Genomic DNA, 15086 nt, shown 5'->3' on the forward strand with positions numbered 1-15086 from the left:
GCAGATTTATTAAATGCGATTTACTAGATGGAATAATTATTTCACAACAATATCGTGTTTTTGATTGTGTGTACTAATTATTCACAATATCTTATATAATTTTATTTTTGTTTTCCATTATACGTTTTTCAAGTAAGTGTGATAGTAATTTAACTATAGATTTAATTTTAATTTCAGTTTTTTTTTGTATTATGATTTACTTTATTAATCTGTTTTATTTTGGTTATACTATTGTTTTTATTTATTTTGTGTTATTTATGTAAAAATCAAGTAAGGTGTGGATGAAAAAAAATCAATAAATATATTCCATAAATAAATAATAAATTAACCAACTAATTGTAAATTCAGCTGTGAAACACAACATAGCAAAGGATATTGGAGAATCCATATAATTGTAATAAATTATTGTACACCATTTCTGTTGACCCCTACCCCCTCCTTTATAAGGGCTATGTATACAAACCATAGTTTAAGGGATAATTTTACCAATCTGAAGATGGCTATAATAACGTGAAATCATGATCAAAAATTAAAATCAGTGAATAAAAGTTTTTCGCCGTTCGGGTCATGAAGAAGCTTAACGCCAAATCAATATTTAGATTAATCTTTATAATGAATTGGTGTACATTATGAATACCAAAAAATATGCTTTATATAAATTGAAGGTATTCCTATCGTTTCGCTCGAGTAGAATACTAATAAAATAATAAATTAATCATTATAAAATATAAATATTTTATTTTTCAATAGAAATGTATGAACGCATAAAGGAAACAACTTAAAAAAACAGTAATATAGCTAAGATTATCTGTGACAGTTTCACTTGATTAACTTTTTTGCTTTCTTATAAAATTATTTACAATATAAATAAAAACCAGTTTTGTGCTTGAAATCGAACGTTTCTAGACTCCGTTTGTAAAGCGATTTTATTGTCTATTACCTACAATATATAGCTTCCTCTTAAAAGTCAGAATAATTGAACAGCATGTTAGTAACGATGCATCACGATGTATGAATGCAAATAAAACAAGAAGTGTGAACCAAACAGAGTTGTTTGGCAGACCATCCTCTATCCCTACCCCCTAAGAGAAACGTCGTGATAGTTATTTAGTTATTCTATCTTAATTCATGGGGATAATTTTTTTTAAGCCGGCCTATGTTCCACCTTTGCCGAAAAAGTATATTGGAAAATTCATTATTAATTAATTCATCGTTGATTCTTTACTCTTGCCTAAGTAGATAAGCCAATAAAATGTCTTGGAAGCAATTATCCCCTTAGCGGTCCTCGGCCGAGGAAACTAATTATGATCAAGCCAGAATTTCAGGAATTCTCTGAAAAAGGCACTGAAAGATTAAATAGGTACTGCCAAAGGAAAAAGGTGTTCTGAGATAAGATACAAGGCTGCCTATTAGTCTGGAAACAAGATGAGAAAAGATTTATGAAAAATAAGTTAAGAATCAATCAAAAAACCAGCTCTTGCTGGAAATGGAGGTATCTATTATTATTAATTAGTTAACCAGAATAGAAATTTCTCATATTTTCTTTAGATTGTAAGTAATAAGTTGAAAAGCATTTTTTATTTCAATTTTATAACAACTATCATAGTATATACAATTTTTTACTATCATTGCCTTTAATAGGTATATTAAATTTATTCCACACAATGTTATCAACTGCCACAAGCTGTCCAGAGTCAGTGGGGCTATGGCATTCCCAAGTGGGATACATTGTGAGTGGTAATCCTTTGTTGAGAAAAATAGATAGAAAAGAAGACTGTGGGGATGTACACGAGTCTTTAGTTGTTTGAGAAAGGTTTGAAATGACAGGAAGCCAAAAAAAATATTTAAAAAATTAAAAATGATTATCATAAAAATGATTGCCCTGATTCCCCGAAGCGTTATCTAAATAAGGAGAAGGCACACTACGGCATAGTAACCCAAAAATCACTCATAATAAAGTATCTTTGGGCAGCAAGCGGTAATATAATACAACATCATAAATTATTTCACATATTTAAATAAATTAAATCTATTTTTATTTTTTACTTGTAACACAAAACTGATATGGTGCAAATGTTTTACCGCTACCTATATCACTGAAGGTTTCCAGTCCCATGAGCATCAGTGTAAATTAAATATAAAAAAGGTATCCAACGATAAATACATTTTCTTTGGCATGTTTTGACAGCTTTTTGCCTTTACAGCTTCCGTACTAGCTTTGAAATTATAAACCAATGAATTACTTGGAAAAAACCTTCAAACGCTTGGTCCTTAAATGAGCGTACTCTGTGTCCTTTGACAGTGTTCATTTGGTTTTGTTTATTTTTTTTCAAAACATTAATAAGGTTTTGTGGGAGACGTATTCTGGGAAATTTAAAGAATTTTTGTTACGTTCTGCCAAGAAAATAAATTAATTGACAGGAAGTTTCCAAAACGAGACATTAATTACGTACCTAAGTACTTTTATTTTAAGATCGTTAAGAATTGTTTAAGGTTTTTTCTTGCTTATATATAATTTTGATAAACGCCCAAGTACGCTTGAAAGTTATCTAAGTAAGGAGAGTATGCAACATCGTATAGTTACCAAAAAATTAAGCGCAATAATTATTAAAGGAATATTGAAAATATTAGGTGAAAGTCAAATTTATGCAATTTTACAACGGACATGCTATGAAATCAATTTGATTTTCGATTGAGCTCCGACATCGTCTTGGAACGGGCAGGTCTATTGATAGTGTGATAATTACTTTCACAAACATTAAACTACATTTTGGTTGTAAAATTAATAAAGCCAAAGATACTTACTGCGTAATATGGAATAGTTTTTTGGTAAAATTAATCTTAATAATGCAAATCAAATAATTGGAATATGCAGGCTACTGAACACATGAAACGATAGAGTATATTGTAGTCGTATCCATCAAGCTCTCTTGACCTTATGTACTTCTGGAGGAGAGCAAACTCTTACAATTATTGAAAATATTTCTTGAAACATGAACTAGATAAACATGAACATGTAAAAGGATTGATGAAACTCTCTGCTCCTAAATCGAAATGTATTATGAAAATATCAGACCTTAGTTTATTTCAAATCGGTGTACATCACATGTACAAGGTTACACTGAGAAAACTTGCTGCTATAAAATACTGTTAATTTATTAAAAATCTGGTCAAATCATTTTCCTGTTAAAAACGGGACGAATGAATTAAGATAGTTCCAAACAAAGTATCAGTTAAAAGCGAATGTTTTATGAGGACGGCGGAACTCGTGTTCATACACATATTGGTATACTGATTTTGTCGCTTTCTGTCATGATATTTAATAGGAAAAGAATCAGTATTCTCGATATGTTCTGAACGATTAATATTCTATCAGGAAATTGATAGAATATTAGTCGAATTGAAATCTCTACAAGGATCATTTTTGATATTCACATTAATGTTCCTAAGATACGTTATTTAAGGAGTCGTAAATCATTTAATCTTGAGTTTTAGTAACAATATTTCTTATTTCAAATCATTGTGTTGATTGCATAATGTCGTAGAATGTGACGATATAGAAATGTTTATAAACTGCTTCGTATATTCTAAGAACTTTTTATAAAGATTTAAATTTTTAAAATATACGAATCTATAAAAATTTTAATATTATTACAAATAAAAAAAATATATAAAAATTTTAGATTTAAAATTTAAAATTAAAAAATGGGTGTGTCAAGCCTACGCAAGACAGAAGTGAAACTTCTAGTATTCTTCTCTCTCTCTCTTTTCATTTCATTCTCTCTTTTTTTCTGTCTATTGACATATTTATAAGTAGCATGTGATAAAAAAAATTAAAAGTTATAAAAAAAGAAAAAAAAAATTAGTTAAAGCGGGGATCGAACCTCGGTTCTTCACGACCACAGTCGTGCGCTCTGCCTGTAGACAGCGAAGATGAGTTAGGAGAGTGAGTTAAACTAGGTATATAATATTTACACCTTGCTAATGTTTTCAGTATTATTAGGGCTTTTTTATACTAATTTTCATATATTTATTGGCAGGTAGAGTAGAAATTAATATTGTTTAGCGTTTGCCAACGACCATACCATGTTGAACACACCGGTTCTCGTCCGATCACCGAAGTTAAGCAACATTGGGCGCGGTCAGTACTTGGATGGGTGACCGCTTGGGAACACCGCGTGCCGTTGGCCTATTTTTTATTTTAATTTCATGTTTTTTTTATTTTTTTATCATTACTATAATTAATAATATCATAAAATTCTTTAACTTTTCAAGTATGCTACAGGCCTAAAATATTACTTAGTGGATTGATATTATGGTCAACCATTGAAAAAAAAAATTCCTACAAACTTATTAATGTAATTACGATCTTTTTCAAGCGCGTATGTAATGATTATTTTTATCAACCTCGCACACACCTTGCTAATTTTTTCAATATTATTAGGGCTTTTTTATACTAATTTTCATATATTTATTGGCAGGTAGAATAGAAATTAATATTGTTTAACTTTTGCCAACGACCATACCATTTTGAACACACCGGTTCTCGTCCGATCACCGAAGTTAAGCAACATTGGGCGCGGTCAGTACTTGGATGGGTGACCGCTTGGGAACACCGCGTGCCGTTGGCCCATTTTTTATTTTAATTTTATGTTTTTTTTCATTTTTTTATCGTTAACATCATAAAAAATTTTATATCATTCTTTAACTTTTCAATTATGCTACAGGCCTAAAATATTACTTAGTGGATTGATATTATGGTCAACCATTAAAAAAAAAAATTCCTTAAAAACAAAAAAATCATTATTTTCATTTTTTCATTTTTTTATCATACTTTTTATCATACATTTTCATTTTTTTATCGTTAACATCATAAAAAATTTTATATCATTCTTTAACTTTTCAATTATGCTACAGGCCTAAAATATTACTTAGTGGATTGATATTATGGTCAACCATTAAAAAAAAAAAAATTCCTTAAAAACAAAAAAATAATATTCCATGGCCGAGAATCGAACTCGGATCAACTGCTTCGAAAGCAACTATGCTGACCATTACACCACCAACGCCAGTTGTCGAGATGAGCTAAGAAGCATTTATATTTTACTATATCAAAAATATCCTTCCTTTGAAAAATAATGATTCTCCATAAAAAAGGAGTGCACTGCCCGGGAATCGAACCCGGGTCGCAAGAATGGGAATCTTGCATGATGTGCTTCCGCATTCCTAAAATAATTGTGAAATTATAAATACATCCCGGCTGCCAAAAGTCCATATTGAAAAATTAACAATTTTATGATTTTTTTCAAGTCACTGCTTGTATTTAATAAAATGAATTCTTAAAAATATCACCTGAAATAATCAAAACACAAATTAAATAAAACAGTATCTCAGAAAATTGACCAAAAATAATTTCCGGTACCGGGAATCGAACCCGAGCCTCCTGGGTGAGAGCCAGGTATCCTAGCCACTAGACCATACTGGACTTGCGAAATTGTGCGTAAATACGTTATTTAACTTGTTTAATAATTACAACGAATTTTGTACACCATTTTTCTGAACGGTGAGCGGTGGTGGGGGTACCCGCTTTTTCGTTTCGATCTTGACTCGGTTTTACTACGTTCCCGAAAATTCATTACGCGGCTAAAGAAGTTTCACTTCAAAAATATTTAAATTATTTTTTTACTATTATTTATTTTCTCTCTTTATTATCTTTTTTCTATGTACTCTATACTTACGATATTTTATATTTTATCTTGCTTACTATTAATTCAGTTATTTTACAAGTAGCATAATCTTAAATAACATCTAAACCTTGATTTACGCATGCTGTTAGCATTTTTAATTGGAGTTTTATTATCTTTGCAATGATAACATCCCAGTGGCAATTTCATTAATGAAATAATTGTTTACACTCTTTAAATGTTTCCAACCATTAATAAATTATCAATCTGATCAAAAAAACTGGCAATGAGTTTTTTTTTAAATTTTATATTTCAAATTAAACGAAATGTATTGTACTGTCATTTCGTTACAGCACTTAAAATACAAACTAACATAACATACATACGAGTTCACGTGTCGCTTTAAGCAATTCAAACGTGCTGCGAAATATATTTTTACACCTTATACCATATTTGTTGAAAACGTTAAAATAAATGAACACCAATAAAGAAAACAAAAAAGTATTTGTACGGCGGAGTTAAACGAAGGGGATGAATTCCAGGAGTGGAGGCCACTGGACATGTGTGGAGAAACCTCCCTTATTCCCATATTCCACCCCGCTGTACATTTTGCTAACGGAAGAGCCTCCGCAAATTTATTTGATATATTTCGCAAGGGCGGCAGGGTTAAATCAGACTTAAAATCACGTACAAAAAGGACCACTGTTTGGCCTTTTTCGTATAATTTTTGATTTATATTGGAATATTTATAATAATAAGAATAATAACGAACACGCTTCTGTGAAATGTTAAACAATTGAAAATATGTTATGATCTCTTGGTTTATTAATGTTTTGTTATGTTGTGATAGCTAGGTATTGAATATCGGACGAAACTTAGCTAAAATTACTTTGCCGAAAATGTACATAGAAAAGTAATGTACTTTTTGGTAGGTAAAACAAAACCGTGAGCACAGGACCTATAAAGACTGTTTTGGAGAATTCATGACGTAATTCGTGTAATAAAATGAAGCCTTTGTGCCATGGGCCGGTTATTTTGGGAACCGGTTTCATTTTGAAATTAAAAATATAAATGATGGCTGTCGACATTGCAAACCTCTTCCTTATCCATAAATTCGACCCCCTCCCGCCATGAAATCAAATCCAATAATGTAAGATAATCGATTATCAACAATAAAAATGGTTGTAATTTTTGTATTGTTCGCGCATTCTTTTGTGTGACCTCACAAGAGCGCCCATCTTCGTACAATGTAAAGGCAGGGGATTTATGTTACCACTCGGTTCGGCAGCGTTGTAAGACAGGTTAAGGTAAGGGCTGTAGGGAGGGATTTAATAATGCGGGTCTTGAAGATGCACGGATTAAATGAAAGAAGAAACACAGATGCATACAAAAACGAGTCGAAAAAGCGGCTTGTTCTCATAAAGCAAACAGTGTTCCGCTCGTGTTGAGTTTCACGCAAGTGTGCACCGGTGCACTGGGGATCCATGCTGCTAGCGCCTTAGAGCATGCCCATTAAAATACCTGTAAAACAGACCCAGCATGCCAATATTGCGTCTGTGAATTAGAGATGGCTATCGGTCTGTAAACAATGGATTGTCAATTACTCTCCACAGAATCAAAGGTTCATTAAGTATTGTGGTGCTCCAGCCCCATATAATAATCTGCTATCTAAATATGATACTATAATTGATATTTTTTAAACGCATCTTGCCTATTTCTGTATAGCTATGAAAAAAAGTTATGTGTTTATTTATTAATGCTAATATTAGCAATTTTAAAACGAAAGTATGAAAAAAAAAATGAAAAAAGATAAGGTCGCTCTAGGACTTCAACCCAGAATGTTCGTCTTGCCGGTCCGCTTCTATACCAACTAAACTAGTGGGACCCTATCTCTTTCGGTCATATTTAACTGTATCATGACCAAAGGAGAGACGGTATCATTATTAAAGATGGTAGAGCAGCGCCCGGTAAGGCGAAGGTCCTGTGGGCAAGACCTGCATAGATGCGACAGCATTTTTTTCTGATGTTTCTGTTTCAAATTTCATCTCACGCATCGACCACTTGTTTTAACCATTATGATTTTATCAATATTCTTAGAGCCTATACCGTTAATATAAAATATCATATTAGGTCACATTTTAATGACTCATTATAACTAGGATGATTATCGACGCCAGATTGTAATATGAAAACTTCCTTTGCTTTTTCACCTTGACTCATATCCAGCCCCTGTCTGATTTAATAGGTCGCCATAAAGTGTAATGACCGACCCTTTGTAATGACTGGATAATGTTGTTATTATACTGCCAGCAAGACGTTGTCGTTAAGGCGTCGACGTTGGGCGAACCAATACATCGCGTCGCGGCGCCCGAATGGTAGCACCAAATGAAACGTTGAGGGCGCTTATTCTGAGAGATACGGCGAGCTTATTGAAGACGATAAGTGACTGACTAAATTATAGATATCTTTATGTTGTTCCTAAGTAGCATGGGGCGTCAAGGGTATTGTAGGGCTATAAGTATGCTTACTGGTCAATTAACTCCACGAAGTTCTAGTGGTGTACATACTCTTAGTGTCACCCTGGTAAAATACCATATTTCTGAATTGAAATGTTTTTTTACATCGAAGACATCCACAAGGAGACCCTTAACCCTTTAATTATTAGGAGACCAAATATGTCCCCAAACATCATACTAATTTGGGTTCCTGATATTTAAAGGGTTCAGATGGTCATATTTGGAGATGCTGTAAGGATTGTGTTTTTTAAGAAAGAAAAGAGAAGATAATCTTGAATAGCACCATGTTGTAGGAGGGAGGAAACACAGAAGCCATCAAATCGAGCTGTTGAACTCAAGAACGAGTCGTAAAAGCGACCCTTTCTCATGTGACAATTGTCAACAGTGTACGAATGTTGAGCGCGCGTGTTTGCCGACTAAGCACCCGTGCCGAAGGGATCAATGACTCTAATTCCTCGGATCCAGTTCCATTAAAATACCGGTAGAACAAGGAAAGTTTACCTACCTGACGCCTGTGTTCTAAGGATTGCAATCCGTTTGTTAAAAGAGGGGAATCCACCAAACGGACAGCTCGTTTCTGTACAGAGTTACGGGTTTTGTTAAGGTATTTTGTTGCACCAGTTGCTTGAAATCGTTTTAACTCCAACTTGATGACCAGATTTGAACAGCCACGATACTCAATAGCCACAACTTTCATCATTGTTAACGCAATTTATCACAAATCCGTACTATTTAAGTTTTTCGATAACAATGTGTAAAATTAGTCTTTCTTAAGTAGAAATTAAAAAAATCAATCATACAAAAATGTCTTGCAGCTAGAAAATGTGAAAACACAAAAAAGGCTCATTGTTAAGTGATTTATTTTTGGGGTATTTCCCTTCCTCCTTCTTTAACCAACAGAAGGGTAATGCGATTGAGAACACGGCATAATAACACAACAATAAATAAGGAAAACTCTTTCAGCTAAAGAACATTTTTAAAGAGTACAATAGTATCAAGCTATTCATTATCTAGTGCAGAACATATTTTATAAAAACAAATTATTTTAAATCCGTCTGTAGTGCAATATATCGCATTTCATAATTAGTATGTCTAGATTGTTTTTTTTTAAATATTAACATAATCTAAATAAATATGTTAAATTAATAAAAGTAATAAATGGACAGTGTGAGAATGTGATAATTATTTTCATTTAATATAATATTAGAAACAAGACTAAGAAAGAAAGAAACAAAGAACTACATAAGGGATCAAAGGACGATTAATATATTGTAGATGAATTTGAAAAAAGTTTAAATACGACGCAAAAGTGATTGGTCAGAATAACAGAAAATGATGTATTGTGAGACGATGTATGAATATGAATGGAGCAAGGAGTGTGTGCGAAGGCAGATATGTATGACTGTAAACCTCCGCCAATCCTTGCGATACAATTGCGTGATTGTTAGTTAGTTAGGTTTATATTTTATATCATCAAAAAATAATTTACTTTTGCAAAAGTATTCGAAAATGCATTTTTTTTTATTTTCAAATTTTTATCATTTAATTTTTATGTTAAATTTCAAGAAAGCACCTCTGTCTGTACATTGTAAAGACGAGATAACTTTATCGTCACCCGCTTGGTAGGCGTTTAGAGGCGGGTTAAGGTAGATGCTGAAGGAAAGGTTTTGTTAATGATAGTTTTGAAGAGGCCGAATTATATAATGAAGAGGAAAAACAAATATCGGTAGCTAGTTCCGTTGAAAACACGACCCGTTACTTACTTTGTGAGTCGTTCCAGTTAAAATATAAACACATACATTTGTTTTAAACTAAAAGAAAAATAATTTCCCATGTCATCTTTGGGGATGCTGCGTAGTGGGTCTGTTGAAGTAAATAAAGGAGGGGAAGTTCTGGGAAGGAAACGGGTATGAACGGTGGATTAGAATGTGGGAGTCAGAGTGTCCAGGAGTGACGAGCGTATGAATCCATTTCTTCCACTTCGGTGCAAGGCGATGGGTCGATAGAGTCCTGTAGGAGAGCTGAAAGGGTCTCCCTCAACCTGATTTGAACCGCCACGCAGTAGGTAAGCTGACTCATCCGCCGTCAAGATCTAGACAAACCTCTCACCATATGAACTCGGGCACTCCTGCTAAGTCGCCAAACGTAGCGAACCACTTGGGGTGACTAGTGGTAGAGGTTCTGGTTATCCATTTAATGGTTCTCGGTACATAAATAAATATGTGAAAATAAAGTGGTTATTATATCGCAAATATAATTTTATTACCTGATCCGTCCATACCAACCGCTCCTTTGAAATATACATATTATTATACAAGGGTACCTAGTAAAATAAATAATAGTTTTCAGCAATCATCAGTTCGTAACAGAAGTTGTAACAATATCAATAAATGATTCCGGCCGGCATTTTGAATACAACAGTCAGCGAACAAATATTATTTGGGGTCACTTTGGTCCGAGTCAGAGACGGAAAACAACCCACTTCAAGAGCTTTATGTAAATTGAAGGCTGCGGCAAAATGACCCCTTCCGGTTACCGGGGGGTGACTTTTGACGCTAGTTACATTCGGTCATTTATTATAAACGCGAGGTAGTGGGACATTTTCTAAGGGTGCGCAATTTTACAAGTTTTACAAGTAGATAAGGAAGAAAATTTAGTGGACTGATTTTTCTTAAAGTTTTTGATAGAATTTTTTTAAGCCTACCTTCCACTTAGTTTTGATAGGATCTTTCAAACGTGATTTGAAATTTATACGGCCAGAAGTATAAAAGTGATTTATTTTTATGGATTTATGTAGTATTGCGCTACCTCCTTCTTTAGCCAACGTTTCGGACAGCATTACAGTGTTCATCATCAGGGTAGATGTGGTAAAGTGTGTGGTTACGACTTATGCAGATGCGATACCATATTTGCAGCTGGTTGGATTTTGATTTTAAATTCTAGATGGTAGACCAAAATTTCTGTAGACAGCCTCCGTTTGTCAAGGGGCAATGTTCTCGACTAGCAGGCTGTAGGTCGCGGGTTAAAATCCCGTCGTGCGCAAGTAAATTTTATTTGATGAATTCGTGTTATTTTACAATTTACTTTAAAAAACATATATTGTATATTTGCGGCACGTTCCAGAGTGAAAGATACTCTCAGTGTCGACCTGGTGTAAGACCACCAATCAGAATTGAAATGTTGCTTGTGACCAGATTTGTATAGCCAGGTAGTCTTCCCCATCTCCTTCCTCTCCCCACTTCCCTCGGCCTCACAACATACCCCAATTGGAGATACCATAGTCTCACTGGCTCCAGACGGTTGGGAGCAGTTGGGGCTCTTGTGCGGTTTCACATAAAAATATGTATTATTAATTTAGAATAACGATTTTATTTTGGTGTTCACTTAATCATAGGTACTAAAAGCTCTCCGATTGGTTTTATAAAAGCTTTAAATTTCTGGCAGTTTTTTTCCAAATTTGATTGTGTTTTAAAACTTTCCAGACTTCGCTTCTAAATAATGAAATCAAAAAACAATTTTGCTAATGTCCGCCGTGTGGAATATTATTTGCCTGTTGGACACATCAAAAAATATCATTTTAACACCGCCTTTCAGCAATTTGTACCCAAAAGTTAGTCAATTAGTGCAACGTGTGACACGCTCACTGGGACCGCACACCACATGTTTTTCTCCCCTGCAAATAATGTTAGACGAGGGTCGTGATTTGAGTTAAATGTTTAGGGCTCAATAATGGTATTGAAGCCTGAAATTTAAAGGCTTTAATGTTAGCATTTCGTGGAAGGAGGGTCACAAGACAAACACACGGACTAAAGGGTTTGGTAGGAATTAAGGACGAACTTAGAAATATTTTAAGTCAATCAGCAAATCAACAAATAAAAATATGTATTAAATTCAAATAAAACAAAAAAGTAAATTATGAGGTGAGCTGGGTCAATCGATCGTTTTACACGACCCGGGTCGCAAGAACCCGCTCTTTAAGCGGACACCCGAAACCCGATTACCCGTCACCTGGCCACTTTCACCTTCATTTGATATAGGTGTGTAACATAATCGTAGTATTCATTTATATTTTTTTTATTAAACCTATTCCCTTTCTCTTGTTTTGAAGCATCTGTGTTCAAAATATCATTTATCTCAATAAGTAATGAATGGATAGATACCTATATACGTATTTTATGTTAATTTTGCTGTTCCATAGCCCGAAGGGTACATTTAATTCTGTTTTCATCTCGTTCTCAGCTCATGTTTTGTGGTAAGGTCATACGTTAATTTGAAAGGTTTATAATGTCAGATATTATTCTCACTCATTCATAGTAAATAATGTTATGCTAAAAATATGCAAGTCCAATAAAGATGAAACACAATTATATGTATGTATTTGACATACGTTTTGAGTTAATTATTTAACGAAACGTTTTATTTTATTTATTTTATCTTTTTATACGCACTTTTATATTTGGAATATTGAAATGTTTACAATGTTGTGCATAATAATGGTTGCAAAAATAACGTCTTTCATTACGGTGGTTAAAAAAAACAGAAATTATTGTAAATAATATCTTGACATATTTTTTTGTTTGTTTTAACATAGAATTTGTTTAATTAAAAATGTTGACATTGTTTTCTATGTAGGCTATAAATTGGCGAGTTTTATACATAATTTGTGAATGATGACATTGAAATAACTCCTTATGCCGAGAAGGTTCTCTTAAATTGATAAGACTCAAAAGTTCGCACTGCCACACAGTCCTAACTGCTGTTAAGACTGCCAACATAGCAATACATATCTCATTCAAGATCTGAATTTACAAATTTGAAACAGAAACGTAGATTGCTTATAGTACGACAATCCTTGTATCGAACATGAAAAATTATTTTATTGCATTTAATATCAATTGCAGCTAAAATGAATAACTGCAAGTCCGATGACCCCCTTTTCCAAATCATAATATTTACCAGTTGAAAAATACATCAATCTGTTACCAGGCGGCAAAAAACTGGATCTAACATTCGAAAACCCTATTTTCTAAAACGAAAATAAAATATTGACAAAGCCAGTCGCTGGGCGAAATATTATTCGCACCTAAAAACACCTGCGTGTGGAACGGTAAACAAGTTGTTGTTTTTTTTTTTTTTTTTTATGTGACACCTCACAAGAGTGTCCCTGCCTGTGCAGTGCACAGACAGGGGAACTATGTCACCACCCGGTTGGGCGGCGTTGTGAGGCGGAGTAAGGTAGGGGCTGTAGGAAGGGATTTGTTAATGCGGGCCTTGAAGAGGCTCGGATTATAGGAGGGAGGAAAAACAGATGCCGGTAGCTCGTTCCACATACGAGCCGACTTACACCAAAACGAGTCGTAAAAACGGCCCGTTCTCATAAAGCCAACGTCAACCGTGAACGGGTGTTCAGTTCGTGTCCGTCGAGTTTCGCGCACGTGCACCGGTGCATCAGGAATCAATGCTGCTAGCTCCTTGGAGCAGGCTCCATTGAAATACCTGTAGAACAGACACAGCATGCCTACATTGCGTCTATGCATCAGAGAAGGCAATCGGTCTGTTGACAACGGATTGTCAATCAGACGGATCGCTCTCCTTTGCACAGACTCAAGCAGGTGATATTAACGTCACAAGAACGTTTGTAGGAGAAATTATAAAGATAAAAAAATACAATATTGGGCATTTAAGAATAACCATGAGTGGACGGAACACCTACAGTTAAAACGCGATCTGTTATAACTTAAAATTATGAATTCCTGAGTGTCAATTGAAATCTGTAGTCACTTCTGTTCCTCCATCACGGCACAATTTTAAAGATTACAAGTATGTGCAACGAGCTGTTTACTGCCGGCACTCTATCAGCTTAGCCAGACGCATTTGTCATCATTACAATAATGGGGCGTCTCCGTGTGCCGGCCCTTATAATCAAATGACCATGCCACCGCTGAATTCCTGTGACTGAACCAGACCAGACGAATACCTGCTGACTACCGACTGAACTAGCCAGTGCCGCTGATCACCTAGAGGCTGGCCAATCTCTGTTGCATTGATCCTGACAACCTAGAGGCTGATGAATTCCTCCTGGCTACCGACTGAACCAGCCACAGATGCTGACAACCTAAAGGCTGACGAATACCTGCTGGCTGACGACTGAACTAGCCAGTGCCGCTGATCACCTAGAGGCTGGCCAATGCCTTCTGGCTACCGACTGAATTAGCCATTGATGCTGACAACCTAGAGGCCGGCCAATTCTTCCTGGCTATCAACTGAATTAGCCATTGATGCTGCAAACCTAGAGGCCGTCCAATTCTTCCTGGCTACCGACTGAATTAGCCATTGATGCTGACAACCTAGAGGCTGGCTGATTCCTGCTGGCTACTAATTGAACTGGCCACTGCTGTAGCAGTCGCCTACGCCATTTGCTGTATCGTATAGTACGATGATGCACAATGTGCTCCAATCTGAAATTATCACTGAAAGTATTCCGATTGTCTCAGTTTTCTATCTGTGTATTAAACCCAGTTGTATTGAAATACATATTACTATTTCTTGTGAATTGAGTTGGCTGCAAAAAATAGGAAGTAACTTTAAGCTACATCCCTTTTTACATTCTGTATACCAGTACAATACTTGTGATTAAAATGTGAATTTTGATTTGAATCGTCTTTCTTTTATGATTGTTTGGATAGAACACCTCACGGTGATTTACTTAAATCATTACCCAGGTTGAGGACTGATGTGTGCCGGTGCTTGTTATTTATAGTCTTTTCTTGTGCAGGCAAACACGTCCCATATAATCCTCAAGTCACTCAAGTGTATGTATTTTAAAGGTATTTAATAAAAGAGTGTAGTTAATTTGTTCTGAGGAAATGTTTGACTTATAATTAAT

At 34.6% G+C, this 15086-nt stretch overlaps 3 non-coding genes across 3 annotated transcripts; 2 read left to right on the forward strand and 1 right to left on the reverse strand.

Annotated features, from left to right (window-relative positions):
• The first annotated feature begins 4071 nt into the window (after window positions 1-4071).
• Window positions 4072-4190, forward strand: LOC149413427 (5S ribosomal RNA). The gene has a single exon (XR_016304484.1). It is a non-coding gene; the product is annotated as a 5S ribosomal RNA (ribosomal RNA).
• A 322-nt stretch (window positions 4191-4512) lies between these two features.
• Window positions 4513-4631, forward strand: LOC149413428 (5S ribosomal RNA). Its single transcript, XR_016304510.1, has one exon. It is a non-coding gene; the product is annotated as a 5S ribosomal RNA (ribosomal RNA).
• Window positions 4632-5413: 782 nt separating this feature from the next.
• Window positions 5414-5485, reverse strand: TRNAE-CUC (transfer RNA glutamic acid (anticodon CUC)). Its single transcript has one exon. It is a non-coding gene; the product is annotated as a tRNA-Glu (tRNA).
• Between the last annotated feature and the right edge of the window lie 9601 nt (window positions 5486-15086).

The sequence above is a fragment of the Hesperophylax consimilis genome, chromosome 22 (genome assembly GCF_061612785.1).
Source record: "Hesperophylax consimilis isolate HC1 chromosome 22, BYU_Hcon_1.0, whole genome shotgun sequence".
Lineage (NCBI taxonomy): Eukaryota > Metazoa > Arthropoda > Insecta > Trichoptera > Limnephilidae > Hesperophylax > Hesperophylax consimilis.